The following is a 6,759-nucleotide window of genomic DNA, read 5'->3' on the forward strand; positions in this document are numbered from 1 at the left end:
CAGAAACATTTTTTTCCTTGATGCTATAGAAGGTTGGTAGTTATAATGTGAAATGTCTATAATTTATCTACTCATTTACCAAGTATTGGCCATTGCAGTTGTTTCTAACTTTTTATTTACATTATAGGTGATATAGAAACATTTAGTGGATATAGCTTTTATTTTTTTACAAAAACTTTAGGATAGTTTCTTAAAGATATTATTGAATTTAAGTGTGGGTATTTTAAGGTCAAAAGGTCACATATGGGAATATAAAATAGCTCCTCATTGGTTGAAACTGGTTAACTAGTTTCATGTTTAAAATGCTTGTGAACTTATGTTTCCACCTCTTTCTAATTAAAAGTAAATTTTCGTCTATTTGTATAATAACTGTTTAGTGTGTACTTCCTATACTAGTTACTGTTCTAATCACAAGGCCATGGGGAGCAAGACAGAAGGGGTCCTTATGGAGCTCACTGTGGAGTAAGATAGACAGTAAATGATTGTACAAATAAGGAGACAAGGTAACCTTAGATGGCAATGACATAGAGTGTGACAAGATGGATGTGAACTGTAATTGGGATAGAACAGTTCAGCTGGCGGTAATGGGGAAGTGAGGTTGAGTCATGACCTGAAAGACAGGACTGTGCTAGCCAAGCAAGGATGCAAGCAAGAGAATGTCAGGCGAGAGAACTGCAAATGCAAATGACCTGGGGCCAGAGGAACTCGGTGCTTCTGACAGAAATCCAGGTGGGCGGGTGATACTGAGAAGGACAGTGACAAGTTGAGGAAAGATCACATAGACTCTTCTGGACCATGGGAATGAGACTGGATTTTATTCTAAGGGTTCCAGGAAGCTACTGTAGTCTTTTCAGTGGGAAGTAACATGTTCTGATTTGAAAAGGTCACTGGCTGCTGTGTGGAGATTGAATGGGAGAGGGTTTAGTGATGTGGATGGAAAAATCAGGAGCTATTTTAATGTCATCCTTGTTAAATAGATAATTTTTTTTTTTTAAAGAAACTACTGGGGAGTTTTGAGCTAGAAGGTCATATGAGCTGCTATATTGTAAATGGATCATTCTGGCTACAGGGAAGCTCCAAGAAGCTACTGTAGTCTTTTTAGGGAAGAGAATAGTCATAAGATCTGGCAGAAGTGGAGTGGGGGCAGGGGATGGAAGCATGGAGACCAGTTAGGAGGTTCTCACATCAGGCAAGAGATGGTGGGGGCTTGGACCAGGGTGGAAGAAGGGAAGGTAGCTAGAAGAGATCAGACTTTGGATATCCTTCCAGTGTAGATGAGAACAAAGAAAATATGGATAAAATACAGAGAGAAGTCAAAGATGACAGCAAGATCCAAACAAATGAAAGAATGAAGACATTTCCTGAGATGGGAACACTGGGAGGAAGGTTAGGGTGAAAAGAATTAAGAGTTCTGTTTTGAACCTACTAAGTTTTCTTTTAAAATCAGCTTTATAGAGGTATGATTTGCATGTGGTAAAGTGCATACATTTTTTTAAATTTAAATATGATAACATAGTTTTATTTCCAAATGTTAAACAAATCTTGAAACAAGCCAAAGTTTTTGTGATATAACATCCTTTTACCTAGATTCAAGCAATTTATATTTTATCTAGGTTTTTAAAAAAATTGTATTTATTTATTTTAATTGGACGCTAATTACTTTACAATATTGTGATGGTTTTTGCCATACATCGACATGAATCAGTCATGGGTGTACATGTGTCTCCCCATCATGAACCCCCCCTCCCACCTCCCTCCTCACTTCATCCCTCCAGATTGTCCCAGAGCACCAACTTTGAGTGCCCTTCTTCATGCATTGAACTTGCACTGGTCATCTATTTCACATATGGTAATATACGTGTTTCAGTGCTATTCTCTCATATCGTCCCACCCTTGCCTTCTCCCATATAGTCCAAAAGTCTGTTCTTTACATCTTTGTCTCTTTTGCTGTCTTGCATATAAGATTGTCATTACTGTCTTTCTAAATTCCATATATATGCATTAATATACTGCATTGGTGTTTCTCTTTCTGACTTACTTCACTCTGTATGATAGACTCCAGTTTCATCCACCTCATTAGAACTGACTCAAATGCATTTTTTTTATAGCTGAGTAATATTCCATTGTGTATATGTACCTCAACTTCGTTATCCATTTGTCTGCTGATGGACATCTAAGTTGCTTCCATATCCTAGCTATTATAAACAGTGCTGCAATGTCTCTCTCAGTTCTGGTTTCCTTGGTGTGTATGCCCAGCAGTGGTATTGCTGGGTTGTATGGCAGTTCTATTTCCAGTTTTTTAAGGAATCTCCACACTGTTCTCCATAGTGGCTCTACTAGTTTGCATTCCCACCAACAGTGTAAGAGGGTTTCCTTTTCCCCATACTTTCTTCAGCATTTATTGTTTGTAGACTTTTTGATGGCAGCCATTCTGACTGGTATGAGATGGTACCTCATTGTGGTTTTGATTTGCATTTCTCTAATAATGAGTGATGTTGAGCATCTTTTCATGTATTTGCTAGCCATCTGTATGTCTTCTTTGGAGAAATGTCCGTTTAGTTCTTTGGCCCATTTTTTGATTCGGTTGTTTATTTTTCTGGTATTGAGCTGTATGAGCTGCTTATATATTTTGGAGATTAATTCTTGTCAGTTGTTTCATTTGTTATTATTTTCTTCCTTTCTGAAGGCTGCCTTTTCACCTTGCTTATAGTTTCCTTTGTTGTGTAAAAGCTTTTAAGTTTAATTAGGTCCCTTTTGTTTATTTTTGCTTTTATTTCCATTACTCTGGGAGGTGGGTCATAGAGGCTCTTGCTCTGATTTATGTCAGAGAGTGTTCTGCCTATGTTTTCCTCTAAGGGTTTTATAGTTTCTGGTCTCACACTTAGATCTTTAATCCATTTTGAGTTTACTTTTGTGTATGGTGTTAGAAAGTGTTCTAGTTTCATTCTTTTCCAGGTAGTTAACCAGTTTTCCCAGCACCACTTGTTAAAGAGATTGTCTTTTCTCCATTGTATATTCTTGCCTCCTTTGTCAAAGATAAGGTGTCCATAGGTGTGTGGATTTATCTCTGGGCTTTCTATTTTGTTCCATTGATCTATATTTCTGTGTTTGTGTCAGTACCATACTGTCTTAATGACTGTAGCTTTGTAGTATAGTCTGAAGTCAGGCAGCTTGATAAGTGCACACATTTTAAAAAATATTTATTTTTATTTATTTGGCTCCTCCAGGTCCTTTGTTGCAGCATGTAGAATTTAGTTTCCTAACCAGGGATCAAATCTGGGCCTCTGCATTGGGAGTGAGGAGTCTTAGCCACTGGACCACCAGAGGAGTCCCAAAGTGCACACATTTTGATGAGTTATGTCAAATGTATATAAGTAATACCACAGTCAAGATATAGAATATTTTCTGAAATTTCATATGAAAATACTGTACTTTAAAACTGGTTTTCTCTCCAAAATGGTATAACTTCTTAGAAATGATTTTAAAACATAAAAATTAAAAGTTATTTCAGAACACCAAAAAGTCAGGGCAAAGATATAACAGAATTGGCAAGTTTATAACTACATATGATATATTTGGTTTATAATGTTTTTGTAGTGTTTAGCTTTTAAGCATTTATTTCACACTCATTTGTATTAAGTGCATATGCCTGGGAAACACTGCTGATCAAGATTCACAGGTTTCCTGCCTTCATTAGTCTATGGTCAAGCAGGAAAGAGAGAATTACCAAAAAAGTTTTATAAATATAACTAGGGGAAGTAGGTGATGTAAGTAAAAAGGGAGGAAACACCCTGAAACAAAAAAGCAAGCGTGTGTTTATACTAATTAAGAAATAAATTTGACCTGACATCATAAAATATCTAGAAGAAAACAGAGAATTAAGCTCTTGTGATATCAGTCTTGGCAATGATTTTTTAGATTTGACACCAAAAGCAAGCACAACAAAAGCAGGGGGGGAAAAAGTGGGACTACATCAAACTGCAAAGTTTCTGCCCAGCAAAGGAAAGTGAAAGTGAAAGTGAAAGTTGCTCAGTTGCGTCCGGAATTCTCCAGGCCAGAATACTGTAGTGGGTAGCCTTTCCCTTCTCCAGGGGATCTTCCCAACCCAGGTCTCCTGCATTGCAGGCAGATTCTTCACCAGCTGAGCCACAAGGGAAGCCCAAGAATACTGGAGCCTATGCCTTCTTCAGTGAATCTTCCCGACCCAGGAATCAAACTGGGGTCTTGTGCATTGCAGGCAGATTCTTTAACAACTGAACTATCAGGGAAGCCCCACAGCAAAGGAAAGCATCTAAAAAATGAAAAGGCAACCTATCGAATGGGAGAAAATCTTTGCAAATCATACATCTGTTCTTGCTGTTCAGTAGCTAAGTCGTGTCTGACTCTTTGCAACCCCATGGACTGCAGCACCAGAAGCAGAAGATATTAACAGGATGTGGCAAGAATACACAGAACTGTATCAAAAAGATCTTCACAAACCAGATAATCACGATGGTGTGATCACTCACCTAGAGCCAGACATCCTGGAATGCGAAGTCAAGTGGGCCTTAGGAAGCATCCTGCAAACAAAGCTAGTGGACGTGATGGAATTCCAGTTGAGCTATTTCAAATCCTAAAAGATGATGCTGTGAAAGTGCTGCACTCATTATGCCAGCAAATTTGGAAAACTCAGCAGTGGCCACAGGACTGGAAAAGGTCAGTTTTCATTCCAATCCCAAAGAAAGGCGATGCCAAAGAATGCTCAAACTACCGCACGATTACACTCATCTCACACACTAGTAAAGTAATGCTCAAAATTCTCCAAGCCAGGCTTCAACAATATGTGAACCGTGAACTTCCAGATATTTAAGCTGGATTTAGAAAAGGCAGAGGAACCAGAGATCAAATTGCCAATATTTGCTGGATCATTGAAAAAGCAAGAGAGTTCCAGAAAAACATCTATTTCTGCTCTATTGACTAGGCCAAAGCCTTTGACTGTATGGATCACAATAAACTGTGGAAAATTCTGAAAGAGATGGGAATACCATATCACTTGACCTGCCTCTTGAAAAACCTGTATACAGGTCAGGAAGCAACAGTTAGAACTGAACATGGAACTACAGACTGGTTCCAAATAGGGAAAGGAGTACATCAAGGCTGTATATTGTCACTCTGCTTATTTAACTTGTATGCAGAGTACATCATGAGAAACGCTGGGCTGGATGAAGCCCAAGATGGGATCAAGATTGCCGGGAGAAATATCAATAACCTCAGATATGCAGATGACATCACCATTGTGGCAGAAAGCAAAGAACTAAAGAGCCTCTTGATGAAAGTGAAAGAGGAGAGTGAAAAAGTAGTCTTAAAGCTCAACATTCAGAAAACTAAGATCATGGCATCCAGTCCCATCACTTCATGGGAAATAGATGGGGAAACAGTGGAAACAGGGGCTGACTTTATTTTTTGGGGTTACAAAACCACTGCAGATGGTGACTGCAGCCAGGAAATTAAAAGACGCTTACTCCTTGCAAGAAAAATTATGACCAACCTCGACAGCATATTAAAAAGCAGAGACATTGCTTTGCCAACAAGGTCCATTTAGCCAAGACTTTGTTTTTCCAGTGGTTATGTATGGATGTGAGAGTTGGACTATAAAGAAAGCTGAGTGCCGAAGAATTGATACTTTTGCGCTGTGGTGTTGGAGAAGACTCTTGAGAGTCCCTTGGACTGCAAGGAGAGTCAACCAGTCCATCCTAAAGGAAATCAGTGCTGGATATTCATTGGAAGGACTGATGTTGAAGCTGAAACTCTAATACTTTGGCCACCTGATATGAAGAGCCAACCCATTTGAAAAGACCCCGATGCTGGGAAAGATTGAAGGCAGGAGGAGAAGGGGACAACAAAGGGTGAGATGGTTGGATGGCATCACCGACTCGATGGACATGAGTTTGAGCAAGCTCCAGGAGATGGTGAAGGACAGGGAAGCCTGGTGTGCTGCAGTCCATGCGGTCTCAAAGATTTGGACATGACTGAGCGACTGAAGAACAACAACAACAACAGCAACAGCTTTCTTATGGTCCAACTCCATGCATGACTACTGGAAAAGCCATAGCTTTGACTAGATGGACCTTTGTTGGTAAAGTAATGTCTTTGCTTTTAATACACTGCCTAGGTTTGTCATAGCTTTTCTTCCAAGGAGCAAGCGTCTTTTAATTTCATGGCTGCAGTCATTGTCTGTCGTGATTTTGGAGCCCAAGAAAATAAAGTCTGTCACTGTTTCCATTGTTTCGCCGTTTAAATGCATGAATTTATGGGACTGGATGCCCTGAGCTTTGTTTTTGAATGTTGAGTTTTAAGCCAGCTTTTTCACTCTCCTCTTTCACTTTCATCAAGAGGCTCTTTAGTTCCTCTTCGCTTTCTGCTAAAAGGGTGATGTCATCTGCATATATGCGGTTATTGATATTTCTCCTGACAATCTTAATTCCAGGTTTTGTTTCATCCAGCCTGGCATGTCACATGATGTACTCTGCATATAAGTTAAATAAACAGGATGACAATATAGAGCCTTGATGTACTCCTTTCCCTATTTTGAACTAGTATGTTGTTCATACATCTGATAAGTGGTTAATATTCAAAGTATATAAAGAGTTCATAGAACTCAATAGAAAATATAGCATATAAAGAATTCATACAACTCAATAGCAAAAAAAAAAAAAAGAAAAAAAACCCCAAACCCCAAACAATCCATTTAAAAAATGGGCAGAGTAAATGACTAGGCTT

The 6,759-nt window shown here is 38.9% G+C and overlaps 1 protein-coding gene across 1 annotated transcript in view; it reads left to right on the plus strand.

Moving 5' to 3' along the window:
• The window catches only part of TP53BP2 (tumor protein p53 binding protein 2), a 213,890-nt gene that overhangs the window by 75,512 nt on the left and 131,619 nt on the right, over nt 1-6,759 (plus strand). The window lies entirely within an intron of this gene.

The sequence above is a fragment of the Giraffa tippelskirchi genome, chromosome 5 (genome assembly GCF_054371585.1).
Source record: "Giraffa tippelskirchi isolate mGirTip1 chromosome 5, T2T-mGirTip1v1.2.pri, whole genome shotgun sequence".
Classification (NCBI taxonomy): domain Eukaryota; kingdom Metazoa; phylum Chordata; class Mammalia; order Artiodactyla; family Giraffidae; genus Giraffa; species Giraffa tippelskirchi.